Source organism: Protopterus annectens, chromosome 2.part0, assembly GCF_019279795.1.
Source record: "Protopterus annectens isolate FY-2018-M chromosome 2.part0, PAN1.0, whole genome shotgun sequence".
NCBI lineage: Eukaryota > Metazoa > Chordata > Ceratodontiformes > Protopteridae > Protopterus > Protopterus annectens.
In genome coordinates, this window is record NC_056728.1 from 882131503 (window position 1) to 882149274 (window position 17772).

The following is a 17772-nucleotide window of genomic DNA, read 5'->3' on the forward strand; positions in this document are numbered from 1 at the left end:
AAGTAGGACAGCGACAAGTCCCATGCTTTTTTCTCTCAAACATTTTCCTTTGGAACTTTGAAAAAAAAAAGTTTCACTGAAAAAACCTCTGTATGAGCTTGATTGACAGAAGAATGAGAACAAAAATAAAAATAAAAGTAACCAGAAAGCCAATGTCCAAGGATTCAGACAGAATAAAATAAAATAAAGCCATTTATTAATGAATAACAGACATGGATTAAGTGCTTAGGCGCTTTATCCTTAATACACTCAGGACGTCATCCGAAGAATGAGAAGCAGATTGCTCTTCTGTTTGCTGTCTCACTTTTTTTAGATAAACTATTTTTTCTCCTTAGCCTGTTCTGCATCAGAAAAATGACTTTGATCCTCCAGGAAAAAATGTTCTGAAAACAGCTGGATACAGCAGCTTGAATCTCATACCTGGCTCTTGACATTCTCTGTTTGCTGGGATAAATTTGCTTCACTTTTGCCTGGTGTACAGTGAATAATCATTTTCTGCAAACACTCTGGTATCTCCAAGTTTTAGAATTTTTCCCTTCTGTTATAGTTGTATCAAGATCAACATTTCTTGCTTTTGTGATTGCATTGGTTTACCTTCATAACGCCGATCTCAATATGGTCAACCCCGCTTCCGCAAATACCGAAGTGTGAACATCCCAAACGTCGAATTCCACATATCCGAATGGCAAAATCTCACCCCCTTTTTGACTCATGGTAGCACTGGTGTGGAGGTGTAGCGTGGCCGGAAATGTCAAAATTCGACATTTATTTGACATTTTAAAAGTTTTGCGGTTCTGGTTTCACAGAAACGGTTTGACAATATGGCCGGTCAATCATATGTGATTGACGATATGAAGGTAAACCAATTGCATCTTTACTAATACATGTCTAGGGTGTTTTCTCATGGCCAGGTTTGGAGCATACACTTGACGTGCTCTTTCACTTAACAAAGCCTGCTGTGGAAAACAAGTCCAGTTGCTTATTTGTTCTTTTCCAAAATTAATACAGAATGTTCCATCCATTTACTCTGGTACAACAGAAATTCTCTGGTTTTCTCTGTGCACTCTGTCTTCTAATGCTACCATTTTATAAAACAGTTCTTCTTTAGAAATTTCATACTCAGCCAGAATTTTCTCATTTTACCATCTGATTTTTGCATTTTATCCATTTATGTGAATAGCTACTTAAGGCTTCTTCTATGTTTTTCAACCATTTTTATCTAACCTGATACACTCCTTCAACATTTCATTTATTTTAATCGCCTCTGACTACATTAGATTTATTTATTTTTTTTCTAAATAACTGGAACCCATCTCTTATACCAATGCTGAAGCTTGAACTGCTTTTTGCTGAACAGCTGCAGGAGTCTTCTTAGCCAGTATTTACTCTCCATTTTCAGGTTAATTTTCTCTCAGGTTCTCTAAATTGCTTTTTTACTGGCATCCAGGCAGTGTACTTTCTAACCAACAAATGAATTTTACAAAAGCTGACAATATCAGTGGCTATTTCTCAGGTTCTTTTTTCACACTGGAAGTGCTGAAATTAAGCTGTTGATTAGTGTGCAGCCATCTTGGAAGTCCAGTCTAATGCTGACTATTGATTTTCATATCACTGGCATGCCACTTACTACATGGCCTATAGCATAAATTAAGCATTTCCTGTCTGAGAGATACCTCTCAACCTGCAGACATTAAAAATAAAAACAAAGGCCTTTAGAAAGCTAGAAACTCCAGCCAACAATCTGGAAATCTTATTACCATTAAATTTGAATACCAAACAGCACACAACTCTTCTCACTTCCTGTATAGATGTGGGCTACCATTCAGAATCATGTCTAAAAAACAGAGAGAGAGAGAGAAAGAGGGAGACAAAATGATGATAAATGTAAAAACACATTATCAAAGAAAGTGTAAAATTTGTAGACTTTAATGGACTTTAATGAACTGTATTGCAAAATTCTACTACACAAGATCATTTATTTTTTCTTCTGTAAAAGGGAGATGTATGTCCTCCTCCTTTAATTTATAAGTGCTACTACTAAGTTGTTCATGTAGTATGACATAATAGACACTTCAAAATATTATATGGTGAAGGGGATTCAGAAAATTGTGTTGAGGGATAAATCAAGCCTGAAAATAAGGATGTACCTCCAAAAATTAGGTACATAGTTTCATAAGTATTTACTAGGCTAATGACCACCAGGGCCTTTATAAGCCTAGCTGTGCAATTGATTCCAATTGGGTCCCTGTGTATCATGGGTGTTTATTAGGAAGGGATATGTTAGACAATTTCTAGAGTTTATGTTGGGGTACATTAGTTTGGGCATTACTGTTTGCCTTTATTTATCAGAGACATGAGGGCCAGTCCAGGAGTGAATTCCCAATTTCCCATCCATTGGTTAAGGTAATACTTAACTAGAGTTAGGGATGAACTCTGCTTCACATGGGTGGGGAGCCTTTTGCAGAGCATAGACATTCTCTGAGATGCATATCTGTCTCACCAGCATGTCTTATATATGTCACAAGCAAAATGTAAATCTTTGGAACTAGTGGTTTTGATGCTGTTCATTTTATGGATGTGCAAAAGGTGCATCAGAGCTGGATCTGAGGATGCCTTGTATGCCAGGCATAGATTCATCTCAGCAACCTGTAGGCGACTGAGTATACAGATAGGGCTTTAAGGTGATCCCTGGATTTTCCTGGTAAAGAACTTTTGAGGCATTCCAACTACTGCATATGTCTGGTCAGGTATATGCTGAAGAGGGCATTATACTCAATGATGATTCTAGTAAGGGATGAAGAAAGTGGCACTATGATGTCCTTGGACCTGGATGCTATGCCCTTACTTATAAGCTGGGGTGACATAGAATGATTTTCTTACTGCCTTGGCGACATGTTGGTCAAAGGCCAGATTACTTCCTCTATAAGTTCCCAGATCTCTGACTAGCAGGTCAACTCTTAGGAGTATGTTATCGATGAAGTAATTAGCCTGTGATGCACTTTTCCCAAAAGGCACTATTGTTCATTTTCTTTTGCATTACGTTTTAATCTGTAACTTTGTCACCAATCATTTGTCTGTGTTAGACACACACGGGATGAAGTGCCTGGGATGCCATGGTTGACAGGCCTTGATGCTTTGCCAGAGATGGCCTCCAACTGTAACCCATGGGATTCCGTATCCTGGACAAGGATCTTGCCTCCCCATTGTGCCTTTTTTAGGCTATGTCACAAAGACATATCTTCCAACATAAAAGATCTGTCAAAAAGCAAATTGAAGGTCATGCTGCTTAACACTAGGAGCATTAACCTGAAAATGCACTCACTGGAAGCTCTCCTTACACTGGAAGATGCCAATGTCTGTGTTGTCATGGAAACTTGATTGGGAAGACTAAGGGTGGTGGAGTCCCTATCTTCATCAAGTACTGGCACTCCTCCAGACTAGTTTGCCAGCATGATGCACTGTAATTACTCCAGGTGCAACTGACAGTTGGCAAGACACCCATCCATGTTATAGCCAGCTATAGACCCCCCTATGACTAAGGACACCCACTCCTCCTACCTGGACCTACTTGACTCCATCAAGGTACCCCTAATACCTTGATCCTTGGTGACTTCAACTACCCCACCATAGACTGGGTGAACTATTCCTGCACTAATGCACTCACCCAACTATTCATTGACTTCATCAGTTCTAACACACTAGACCAGCTAGTCTCATCCCCACAAGGGGAAATAACATTCTGGACTTGGTTCTCACCAACATGGGTGACTGCTGCACCTCTCCCATAGTAGGTTTTTCCCTGGTGAGATCAGATCATCAGTCTGTCTCATTCAAAATTCCTATATCACCCAACCCCCCCACCCACTCCGCCAGCCAAAACCAGGCTAAAAATCTAATCAAAAGCTGAATACAACCACCTAAGGGAGGGTTTCAGTAGCTTTACACCACAGCTACCCTCAGAGGATGAAGACAACTATGCTGAACAGTACACCAATGCAGTATACAAGCACCTGTGCAACTGCATAGACTCAGCCATACCCAACAGAACTAAAACCTGCTCCTCAAAGAAACACAAACCTGTCTGGTGGGCATCCTCTCTCAACATGCTTTACAGCAAAATGAAGAAACTGTCATCCACGGTTAAAAAGGAACAAATTCCAGATTGGAAAAACACCCTCCTCAGCCTCAACAGACAAATAAGATCACTAGCAAAAACCTCCAAAGTCAATTATGAATTGAAACTAGCCTCCAAATCAAAGGGAAACCGCAAACCCTTCTTCAGTTATCTCAGGAACCTCCATGGCAAAGCCCACATTTGTTCTGAATTAGTAATTAACGGTACCACTTACAATGATCCTGTTGACTTAGCCAACCTGCTAGCAGACAGGTTCAGTGGAAACTTCATCCGCCTATCCCCCCAAAGGCCCATTCGACATTCCTGATACTTGTCCCACACCTCACATCTCCATAGATCAAGTGTTAAAGGCCCTATCTAAGGCAAAGAACACAGCTTCCATGGGAAATGATATCCCAGGTTGTATTCTACACCATCTCCAGCAAGAACTAACTTTGCATTGAGCACCCTATTCAACCACAGCCTAAGTTCAGGCTTCATTCCAGCAAAGTGGAGCACTACCATTGTCATCCCCTTGCACAAAGGTGGTGCCACTACTGACTCTGGAATCTATCACCCTATTAGCTTGACAAGTCTGATCTGTAAAGCCATGGAGCATATTATTATGGCTCTCATAAACAAGGATATAGGCAATCTCCAGGCACTTGACCCCCTCAGTTCAGATTCGTCAAGGTCAGAGCTTGCCTGTTGAACCTGGTTGACTTCTTTGAGACTGTCACCAAGGCCTTGGATGAGGGGAAAGTCAATACATACAGCTTACCTTGACTTGGCCAGGGCCTTTGTCACAATCCCCCACTTGGGCATCATTGAAAAGCTAACTCAACTTGGGGTAAATCCCTCTCTCATCAGGTGGGTATTGTTAGAACCCACAAGGTCAAAATAGGTGCCTCCACCTCTGACAGCAGACCAGTCACTAGTGGTGTTCCCCAGGGATCTGTCCTGGGACCCCAACTGTTAGGCATCTACTTCTCAGAGGTCCAGGCAAAGACAAAAGGCCTATGGCTTACCAGGTTTGGGGATGAATGTAAGTTGGGTGCTGTCAGTGACTCCCCAAATGATGTTAACATACTGCAAGAGGGTCTCACAGCAACAAATTATTGATGCCAAAGTCATGGCCCTAAGTTAAATGCAAAAAAGTATTATCATACCATTTGGCAGAAACACGGCCCCTACTGATTACCACATTAATGGTCACCTCCTAAGCACACAACCTGTGGTAATAGACCTGGGTACTCAGGCTGACAACAATCTCACATTCGACAGTCATGTAGAAGCAGTGGTCAGAAAAGCCTTTTATTTGGTACATGTCATAAGTAAAGGGATTGCATCCAGAATAAAAGGAGGTTATTACTTGTCTGTACTCCTCTATCATTAGACCAATAATTGAGTACAACGCCTCATTTGGTATGTACCTCCCCAAACAACTGCACCAACTGGAAATACCACAGAAATACTTCACAAAGAGAATCTATGGCTTCCAACACCTCTCCTATGTGGGGAGGCTCAGATCACTATCACTTTATACAGTATCATACAGATTGCTCAGAGGTGATCTTTGTCTCGCCTACAAGGCAATGTTGGACTCTGCCCTACTAGAGATGCTCCGTATCTGTAAGTCTAACTCCTCACACTTTACCCACTCAAAAAGCCTAAATCTAATAAGCACCATCAACAAAACCTACTGGAGAGACAGGTTTGTCTCCTAGAGGCTGCCCCATCTCTGGAATAGACTTCCCATATATATCAATTAGAGTACATCGCTGTCCCTCTTCAAGCACAACTTTGATGAGTGGATGGGAAACCACAAATTTGTCTCAGGAGTTCCACCTGTGTCCCTCATTGACCGAGGCAACAGGTGTTGACTGAGGATTCTTTTTTGGTTATAAACTCTTGGCTAGGCTTGAAAGGGCCCCAGGGCCATTAGTCTAGTAACCTCCTATGATCCTAAGTAGATGCCAAATAGGACTGTTCTCAGAATGGAGCCCAGAGGTATCTCACTTGTGACCAATCTCATAGTGGAGTAGTGTTTTCACCTATACTGACTTCCTGGGTCCTGTCTGTGAGCCAGTAGGAAATCCAGCAAGATATGTAGGGGTTTATGACCAGTTTGTTGAGTGGGGTATTGTACTGAATGCCTTAGTCATGTCCAAGTAGGCAATATGCACCTTTTCCCATCATCCATTGCCTTGGTGACCTTTTCAAAGAAGTCCACCAGGATGACCTTCCCTTGTCAAAGGCAAACTTGGTTGGGTCCAGTTTCTGAAGGTTGTCTCTGTCTTTGCGGATCATTTCCTTGATAATTCATTCCATGGCTTTGTGTATTATACTAGTTAGACTAATAGGTCTGTAGTTTCTGGGGTCAGTTGATGATCCACCTGTGTGAATTGAGACAACCACTGCAGTCCTCTATTCTCATGGTACAAAGCCTGTTTTGAGGCTATAGTTGATATGTCACTCAAGTGGTCCTGATAGGTCATGTTTCACACTATTTAGAAGGCATTATGGGATAAGGACAGGGCCCACTGAGGCTGTAATTTTAGTCTTAGTGAATGCTGGCAGGATCTATTCCCTGTTAATAGTTGGGGGGTGATTTTGGTTGTAGGTATTTCATGAGGAAAGGCAGGGTGGGGGGATGGAGGGACAGGTTCATATGGAGGTACAGGTTCATAAACCAGAGACTGCCCATGCTATGGAATATAATTCCCATACAAGTCAAGCAGAGCACCTCACTGGCCCTCTTCAAGAGAAATCTTGATGAGTGGATGGGAAATAGAAAATTCACCCCAGGGATCACTCCAGGGGCTTGTCTTGACAGAGGCACTGGGAACCAAGGTCAGGTGGCACGATGCCAGGGTAATCCCATGGGCTAGGCTTGTAAAGGGTCCAGGGCCATTAGTCTAGTACACACCTATGAACCTATGACATTTGAGCTGAATTTGTCAGCATTTAATTCAATACATCTCTTTGCTCAGTGAAGGTGGCACCATTTTCCACCAATTTGGCACACTGATTTGTACTGCCTTAGAGGCTTCAGACATACGGAAGGCCTTGTGGTCGTCTTTAGCCTGTGAGGTTATCTTGACCTCATAATTGCTCTTGTTGGACTTAATTAGTCCTCCTAGTTTCCTATTTAGTTTAATTACAGAGCTCCTATCATTATGGAAGTTTTTCTTCTTGGTTTTAGCCACAGCTGTTTTCCCTTTTATTATAAACCCTGTTATGGTTTGGATTCCACCACTGTGGTTAGTTTTTAGAGCTTGCTTTGTTCTTACTTCTAGTATGTACAGCAGCCTCTATACAGCCATTTATATGGTTGTACAGAGTCTCTGTGAATAATTCCACAGAGGTTGCTGTGAACTTGGGGTTGGAAGGGGTATTGAATTTTGGTAGATTATCACTTAATAGGATATAGTTTGCTCTGGAATAGTTCCTGTTACAGAGTTTGTATGGGTTACTGAGCTGATTTTTATTTTGAAGACGACAGCTTTGTGGACTGACCTCACCAGTGAGGGCTTGACAGGGGGGTCAGGAGCAGCACTTTCCCATATTGGTGAGTACCAGCTCCAGTATGTTCAAACCTCTGATGGGTATACTTACCATCGGGTCAAGAATAATTTGGGTTAACAAAGTCCAGAAATAGTTGTGTTTGTGAATATGAGACAGTGTATGTTTCCCAGTCTACAGATGGATAGTTAAAGGAACTCATGTATAGGGTATTTGGCTTAATAGTGCATGTGTCCGGTAGATCTAGGTATGAACTATGGGAGTTTAGGGACATAGAGGGAGGCCTATAGCTTGCTATGATATGGTATGGGATTTTGTCTTTGGTAATTTGCACATGGATAAATTCCAAGGCATCATCCTGTTTAACAAACCTAAAGTTATATTTGTTGCTAATATAAATTGAGACTCCTACAACTTTTGTCCCTATCTGTACAGCTGATGGTATAAATGTGTGGAAGGAATTGAAGCCCTTCACCACTGGAGTGCTTTCTGTGGATCCAAACCCTTTCTCGGTAATGGCAGAGATATCAATATTCTCAAGAGTATGGAGAGCTTGTAGGATGTGGAATTTATTTTTTTAGACTCTTAGCTCTGAGCAGTAACAGATTTAGGTTCCTTTGGGTTTTATTTGCTACTATGTTGGTAGGTTTGTCACTTTGGCATTGCCTAAAATAGTCTTTATAGAGGTGGATGAAGTTTTAGCCAATATTTGGAAGCCTGGAAAAGACAGTTGCAGACCATCCTTACAAAGCAACATGGTTTGTAGGCATATCCCTCCATGCTGACACATATTAAATCCCAAAGGAAAGACACCAGAAACAAAGCCAATTATTGAAGTAAATCAATTTTTGTTCATACAGTGACATAATCTTTGGTGAAGGTAGAATGCTTCTCACTGAAAGGCACAGGCATACCTGCCTGAGACACTTATTCAGGGAGATCAACAATGTCTCTTTTCATACAGTCCAGAGAAGTATATATCAGATCATTAACTCCCACATGGACTATGACAGAATCATGCTGGTACCTGTGGTATAGTAACGAGTAAGTGTGTAACTTGGTGGATCCTGACTCCAGATAAACAACTAACCATTATCTTCTTCAGTCAGGTGAGTGGGGCATCTGTGTGTTATACAATGGAGCCCCCTATGATAAGAGTCCTGGGTGTAATATGCTTGCTTGACTGTTTGACTTATGGGCTTTGTGCCTGGGGCTCCACTGAGTGAAGGCATACATGTGGTTTTGGTTTTGCTTTTAGTGAGTGCTTTATAGATTGTTGAAGATATTTATGGGCTTAGAAGATTGCTTTTTAGTTCCCCAGCATAAGTTGGTCTATGTATGTGGGGGACACTGTGTGTGTACGCACGCACCTGTGTGTGTGTGTGTGTGTGTGTGTGTGTGTGTGTGTGTGTGTGTGTGTGTGTGTGTGTGTGTGTGTTTGTGTGTGTGTTCTTGAAAGCCTTGTTTGTATGTCGGGTTTTTGCCTTCAGTGAAATTGTGTATGTGCATCTCTCAGATACTGTGTTTGTTTATTTAAGGATTAAATCCTTGTCTTGTGAACATGAGACAATTGCTACATTGTCTCAGGATGCCCATATCTACCAAGCTGGCTATGGAGACATTTGGAAATTGCATATCCATGTTGTCCAAACCTGTATTTCAGTGAACTACTTTATGTTGTTGACTGGGTTATACAGAGGTCTCCTTGGGTGGTCTCTTAAGTTTGGTACTGGACTAGATTAGATTTAATAGTAAAGTTGTTTAATGTACAAGCTAGCTGTGCTAAGCTTGCCTCTGAGGAATGGCCTTGCTTTAACCACACTAAGTTACAGGTTTCAGTTCTAAGGGTAGTTTTATAGATAAAATTTACTTTATGGACATTTGTGTATTTTCAAGGCACTGCTAATATGTTTTTATAAAACACCCCCAAAAAAGTGCAATGCTACAACAAAACATCTTAAATAAACTTACATTGAAAAAGCGATTTCAAGTGTTAGGGACCTGTAGACTGATTTAAAGGCAAAATCAATAAAGAAAGCAAAATAAAGCAGTGGCAATCTAAAATGTACCTGCAGTGAAAAACAATAAATAAATCTCTAGTGTACCAAGGATGGAGCCAGATAAACTTAGGTCCACCTCAGAGTGTAGCAATGGCACTAAGGCAATGAAAGCTCTGTGAAAACAAGCAGGAGGCAATTTGTAATAAGGGAGGTTTACTCAAGTGCATTACTTATTTGTTGGGTGAGCACTTGGCATTATGGATATATGCAAAACAATGGGTGGGAAGTACTTAAATAGGTTATACAGCATTCAATATCAATAAAAGTTAGGAGGGAGGAACTTTGGAAGTCAGATTACCTTAAGGGTGGAAGGCAGAGACATGGCTATAAAAGTTACTGAAGGACAAATCCTGGAGAAGAATTCACAATACTGCCAGTACTGCAATGCCACTACAGACAAAGACACCATGCTATGCAGAAATTTACCAGCAAAGCTGTTTCTGGAGAAAATGCTGTAGTAAATGAATAAATGAGGCTGAAATCAGACAGTAGTTCACAATACTGCCACAAATGTGAATGATGCTAGAAGATAAATGCCCCAAACAGAGTTACACATACACAACGCTACCTTTTACATGTAATTCTACTTATGAAAATAGAAGTGTAATATAATATATAAAAATGCTAAAATCTTGCAGTAATACATATTGTTACCACCACTGCAAATGAAGCTACAGACAACAGTCCCTGCACAAATTAAATGAAATGCAAATAGATAACTTTTTTGGCTAAAACATGGACAAAGAGAAAATAAGTACAAAAAGTATCAGCAAATAGGTCACTGTTAGTGCAACTAAAATATTTAAGCAGAGTTTAAATAACTATTTTTCTTTCCCTTTTGATGAAAATGTTATATATCACACTTTGGGGACTTTACACACCTCTCAGAGTCTTGTGCATAAGATACTAGGTGGATGTAGCTCTGTGCTAAATATAGCAGACTTGCTAAAGAGAAGTTAAAGCCAATATTGGAGCACAGACCCTATGGTTCGAATTTCAGAAACTTTTAATTTAATGTCTCAAATGGGGCTTGAGAAGACTTTAAAAAACAGAGGAGAACTCAACAGAATATGTAAAAAACCAACCACCACACATATATGAGTGTGTAAACAGCTGCATAGATGCAGCTCTACCCCCATAGGAACAAGTGCATGGCAAACTCAGAATCAAACCCACATGGAACCATAACATCAGCAAGTTTTATATTAAAAGGAAAAGACTTTTGATGAAAATTAAGAAGAGTAATTCCCAGAATTTTACAGCCCATATCACTGAAATAAACAAACAACTCAGTGGCTTAATAAAATCCACCAAAGCCAAGTTTAAGGCTAAAACAGGAAATCAAGCCAAAGACAGTCAAAAGGGGTTTTTAGTTATATTCATAATCTCAAAAGCACAACACGGCAATGTGCTGAGCTGATTGTTAATGATGTGATTTATACTGAGGCTGAAGATATTGCAAACCTACTGGCTGATTTAATTTAGCTGTTATTTTATCCCTTTGTCCCCTCTAGCTGTCCTTTAAGATATATCTGAAACTGGCTTGCCTCCAGCTATCACATAAGACCAAGTCCTAAAAGTGCTGTTAAAAGCTAAAAACACTGCATCAATGCATCCTACAAAATAACATTTGATGCATCTTATATGCCAAGAAGGTTGATTTAGCTGCACCTCTAACAACACTGTTCAGACTCATCCTCCACAAAGGTTTTGCACCAAGTGAATGCTACAGTTAATCCCCTGCATAATGGGGGACCTTCCTCAGACCTAGGCAATCAATTGCAGACAAATAAGTCTGACTAGCTGCATATGCAAAGCCATGGAAAGACTTACCATGGAACTAATTAATCAGGACATAGGTAAACTCCAAACACTGGACCTGTCTCAGTGTGGATTCATGAAGGACAGGCCTATCATGCTTACTCAACCTGGTGGATTATTTTTTTAAATGTCACCAAGGAATAGATGGAGACAAAATGGTATACACAATACAACTTGGCCTAGCTAAAGCTTTTGAGACAATTCCACACTCAGGCATAGTAGGAAAGCTAAGTAAATTAGGAATAAACCCTCATGTCACCCACTGTATTGCCTCCAAAAAGAGACTGGTCACCAGTGGATTCCTCAAGGGTTCTGTGCTGGGTCATCTCCTTCATAGGTTTATAGGTTCATAGGTTGATACTAGGCTATCTGCCCCAGGGCATTTATAAGCCTAGCCAGAGTGTGTTTGGCTTTCACCACCCTTTTAGATTAGTTGATTGTGCCTCTGTATAGTAGGTCACAGAAGGTAGCCCTTTTAAGGTTAGTTTACTGTACCTCTGTCAAGCAGGGACACAGAAGAGATCCCAGGGGTAAACTTACGATCTCTCATCCACTCGTCAAGATTTCTCTTGAAGAGGGTCAGTGAGGGGCTCTGCCTAACATGGATTGGGATTTTGTTCCAGAGTGAGGGGAGCCTCTGGGATATGAATCTGTCCCTCCAGCATGTCCTGTTTATTTCTGCCCGGAGATTCAAGTCCCTGGAGCGTGTAGCTCTAAGGGATTTGGATTTCCTGAGGTGAAGCATGTCCATTAATTCTGGGTTGGACATGGCTTTATACGTCAGACACAGATCGCCTCTGAGTAGGTGGTACGCTACTGAGTAGAGCTGGAGTTTCTTTAGCCGAACTGCATAGGGCATCTGTTTGAGCCCCTTGATCCTCTTGGTGAGGTACTTTTGGGGTCTTTTCAGTTGCTGCAGGTGTCATGTAAGGTACATCCCAAATGGGGCATTGTATTCAATTATGGGCCTGATAAGTGATGAGTAGAGGGGCACAATGACCTCTCTTGATCTAGATGTGAACCCTTTCATGATAAGGTGGGCTATATAGAAGGTCTTTCTAACCACTTTGGCAACGTGATTGTCAAAGGAGAGATTGCTGTCTACTTGGGTCCTCAAGTCCCTAATTACTTCTTCCGTACTTAATGGATTACCACCTATGTGGTAATTTGTGGGCACTTTGTTTTTCCCAAAGGGGATGACTATGCACTTTTTGGCATTTAGCTTTAGGCCATGGCTCTGGCACCAGTTATCTATCTCTGAGAGACCCTTTTGGAGGATGCTTGTGTCAGCCGGAGAGTCGATTATGGCACCCAGTTTGCATTCATCTGCGAACTTGGTCAGCCATAGTCCACCCGTGTTAGCCTGTACCTCGGTGAAATATATACCGAACAAGAGAGGTCCCAGGACTGAGCCTTGTGGGATGCCACTTGTAACTGGTTTAGAGTCTGACATGGCACCTGCTATTCTGACAATGTGGGTTCTATCCCTGAGCCAGTTTGCAACCCATCTTGTGACATAGGGGTTGATATTTAAGCTGGTGAGCGTATTTATGATGCCCGAGTGGGGTATTGTGTCAAAGGCTTTTGCGAGGTCCAGGTAGGCTGTGTGGACTACCTTCCCTTCATCTATGGCTTTGGTAACTGTTTCAAAGAAGTCAACCAGGTTCAAGAGGTAAGATCTGCCTTAACAAAGCCGAATTGGGTAGGATCCAGTGTCTGGAGGTTCCCAATATCTTTGTTTATGATTTCCATGATGATACGCTCCATAGCTTTGCAGACCAGGCTAATCAGGCTTATAGGGTGATAGTTTCTGGGGTCTGTTGTGGCACCACCTTTGTGGAGTGGGACCACTATTGCTGTACGCCATTCCTTGGGTACATATCCTTTAGTAAGGCTGAGATTGAACAGTGACTTTATATGAGGGTTTAGTTCTTCTTGGAGCTCGTGTAAGACGCAGCCCGGGACACCGTCTGGTCACATTGATGCTGTGTTTTTTGCTTTGGAGAGGGCAGCTCTCACCTGTGCATCTGTGATCTCAGGAAGGCTACACTCTGTTGGGATAAACATTTGCTCTTTTGGGGGGGAAGTGGGGGAGAAGTTTGCACTGAACCTTTCTGCCAGGATGTTGGCAATGTCTGTGGGTTCAGTGTATTTTTTTGTCATTTTGCACTAACCCAGAGCATATCTGGGAGTTGTCTCTCAGGTTTCTGACATAATTAAAGAAGGCCTTGTGATTATCTTTAGTGTCTTGTGCAATTTTTCTTTCAAAGCTGGCCTTAGATGATTTTATGAGGGATCGTAGTTTCTTGCTAGTACTGATCAGAGACGCCTTCTCTTTTTGGGATTTTGCTCTATCATGTAGTAGCTTTCTCCTTCTGTTGTATAGCTTATTTATGGCTGGGATCCACCAGACAGGTCTGCTGCCTTTGGAGGAGTGAGTCTTGGTTTTATTTGGGATAGCATGCTCCATGCATTCCTGTAGGTGTCCATAGAATGCTTTTGTAAAGGATTCTGCATTTTGGGCCGTATTTTCCACTGGCCCAGGGGCTTTGAAGGATTCCACTTCAGTTTTGAGAAGTGTGAAGTTTGCTTTTGAGAAGTTCTGTCCTGTTTGTTATCTACATTTCTGAAGTAAATGCCAATACCAAAAGACTCTGGCTAAGTTTCCAGATGACTGAAAGCTAGGAGGAGTCGATGAATCCCCAGATGACTTAGCCATCATGCAGTAAAGATTGTCCCAAATAAATAACAAGTGCCAAAATAATGGACTGAAACTAAATGCCAAAATGCATTATTGTATCCTTTTGGAAGTCATCTATCTCAGGGAACTGCCACATTGACAATACACTCCCAAGTGTTGACCTAGTTGTTTGGGATTTGGGAACTTATGTGGACAGTGACTTAGCTTTTGAAAAATGTGTCTGTTGTAAGAAAGTTCTTCTATAGTACATCGCTTGCACACAAAGTGATTCATCTAGATCTAGCGCTGTCATTGTCTCATGTTACTCATCATTTAGTAGGTCAGTCATTGATTATAAACCTCCCTTTAGCATGTATCTGGCCAGACATATGCCACAACTGGAACACCCACAGATATACCTTATTAAAAGGATACAAGGCCTAAACAACATGTCCTACATAGACTGACTCAAAGCCCTGTCATTATACTTGGTATCCTACAGGCTTCTACAAGGTGACCCAGTGTCTGGCATAAAAGACATCCTCTGACTCATTACTGATGGATTTGCTACACATCAGCAAGTCAATGGAATCAGAATTGCTTTATCTAGGGATCTAAACAACTTCTGCAACATAAACTGAATTGTTTCAAGAGGCAGGTATATCTCACTCATGAAACAAAATTCATTCCTATCTATATTCAAGCACAACTAAGATCTATGGATGGGAAACTGAAAATGTATCCCAGGACTGTCCCCGTACTACTAATGGATAGAGGCAGATCCTAAATGCTTTAGCCCATGCATAAGTCCCCTCACATTATCTACAATATGATCCCATTTATTCTTATGGATAATGTATAATTATTGAGAACCTTATTATTGACCACGGGATGGGTAAGACCAATGTATAATCAAATGAGGTGTGTCATTTCAAGCACAAGAAGGGACATTTGCTAGGCTTAAAATGACCTACAAGGCAGCTAGCCTAGTACTGACCTAAAACAGAAAGACACTGGAATGCAACTTTAAGCAGGTATACACAGGTATAAAAAGCACAGAAGCAGAAATCCTGCAGCAGAATTCACAAAACTACCACTACTGCAATCCTATCACAGACTAAGGCACCAGACTATGTGGACAACTACAAGTAATGCTCTTTATGGAGAAATTGCTGTATTATCAATTTCTTATCTCTGACAACATTTTAAACATAGCTGCATTGTCCTTTGAACTTTGTGCTCATTGCCTCACAGACACTTTCCTTTCCTTCATACGTGATTTACTCCTTCTATCCTTCACTGTAGATTTTCTTTGCTTCTCCTGCATTCATTCATCATTATAATGATTAGAACATTTAAGCACAGCTGCTATATGGAAATGCAACCTGGCAATTACCTGAAAGGCAGATGTTTCAAAGTTCTTATTCTTGTAGATACAACTTAACTAAGTCTCTGAAGCTCTTTGGCTAAGAGGGATAACGCCTTACACCAAATTGGCCCAAATTCAACTAGTGGCTTGAGGAGCTGGAACAAGGATGGCAGAAATGAAGCAGCTAACACTGGCCTTCCCATTTCGGGTAAAATCATGTCACAGTCAGTCTGGAGTCCGGAATATGATCTGCTGATCTGTACTTACAGTGGAATTCAGTACTGCAGTCTGGAACAGCATGGCTGACAATGTGAGTATGTCCTCAGACACAAGTATGTATCACATTCACATTTACAACAGCGGACACTATTGCTTTAAAAAAATGTGTACCTAACCAAGAATGACAGTACCTCTGTTAACATCAGAATCATCCCCTAATGAATTTACTGTAGGACTCACACCCATTGCAGAAATAAATGGGTCAAAGTGTCTACAGATGGGAGTATAGATAACTGACATTATTGGGTGACAAAATATTCTGTTATTCCTCAGTCATTGTTACTTATATACAAGTATTTCAGGCCAAGATGGTGTACTAATGTATATGAAATGATAACTCTACATAAGTCCAATTGTTCTGCATTGCTTAATTATTCTTTCCTGCTGGATTATAAGTATGATAAATACATAGTTAACCAAACAAAACATCATTTGCTTGATTTAGTATTTATTTATTGCTTTTGCAATATATCTTGTTGCAGTGTTCTTAAACATGAATGTTTGTTTTCCACTCAGTAATTAGGCAATGACAGAAAAAGGACTATTGTGTTTCACTCAGCTTTTAACTATATTAAAAATCCATCACAACTGTTTTCAATTCTGGACTTACAGCTTTTACAAGATGTAAAATTAACGTCCCACAACCATTAGTTTTTCTTTTCAGCATTATTTTGCTTGGCATCATATCCATAATGATTTGCTGTATAGAATGTGGCATTCAAATATTTTGGCACTTGAATAATGACATGGACAAATCAGTGCTAGCCTTAAATTCACAGGTTCTATGTACAGGATGAGTGAAATTATACAGTGTAATACACCTGTGTCTATAGGGATGCACTATATATATATATAATGGCATGAATGTAGTGTCCTGCTTAATCTTTGTACTCCATGCATTTTTGAAATCTGTTACTTTGCATGAGCTGTTCTACTTTAGAATACAATAACTTTGTCTGACCTTGCTTTGGATAATGACTGACAAAGGGTGCTAAGAGCAGTCCACCAACCTTATTTGCTCTTGCTGAATCATGTAGAGGGCCAGGGCCTTGTTTATTTGGATTTCTCTATGTTTGGTGAAGGAGTAGTGAGGGACAAATTGAAACCTGAGGTACTTTTGCAGTATAATATTTGGGATGGTGGTACCAGAAGGATCAATAAGGGTGATAGCTGGAGAGTAACAAAGTTTCTTTGGGATACCAAATAGCCTCATATAGGTTTAACAGTGTTAACTGGCAGCTTATTCTTTCAAAATTCAGTTTCATATTGTACAGAAACAGTTTCTGGAGTTCATTAACAGAGAGAGGTAGTCTTTGCTGCCTTGGTTAATAAATGTCAGATGTTTAAAGTATTCAGCATACTAGAAGCACCAAAATGTCTACTGCTGCAAAACTTCAGAAAAACATCTGACTGGCATTAAATCATGACCACCCTTCATAAACGAAGACATTTAACATGCCTAGAGTAAAATGTTTAAAATACCTTAAAGTGACCACACACTTTGTACATTAGAAGGCTGAACTAGCCATTACCACAAGGTTTTCAAGTACTGCCTTAATCTTGCTAGGCTACAGGGACTTTTACTATCATCTTCATAAATCAAATAGCAACCCAGAAGTAGCTTCCTCTGCAAGCATGCAGCAATAAATGAAATCAGCAGCAGGACAGCCAAGTACACATATCTATAAAACTTAGTTATGTAATCATTATTAGTTAGTTATGTAATAATGGCCTGAAGCTTATTTATATATTTATTTGCCTTTGTTTTTGTGGGACAGTCCAACTTGGTAATACCCATTTCCAGCGAAGGCCTGGGGAGAAAAGCTCTATTTTTTGTTACATTATACTAAGTTCCAGTTAAGCTGCATTTCTATTTACATTTGTACACAAAGAGTAGTTACCTTTGTGATGTTATGAGGTAGTG

General features: G+C 40.6%; 1 protein-coding gene across 1 annotated transcript in view; it reads left to right on the forward strand.

Moving 5' to 3' along the window:
• LOC122792788 (neuropeptide FF receptor 2-like) overlaps nucleotides 1-17772 on the forward strand; it is a 207598-nt gene that overhangs the window by 94135 nt on the left and 95691 nt on the right. The window lies entirely within an intron of this gene.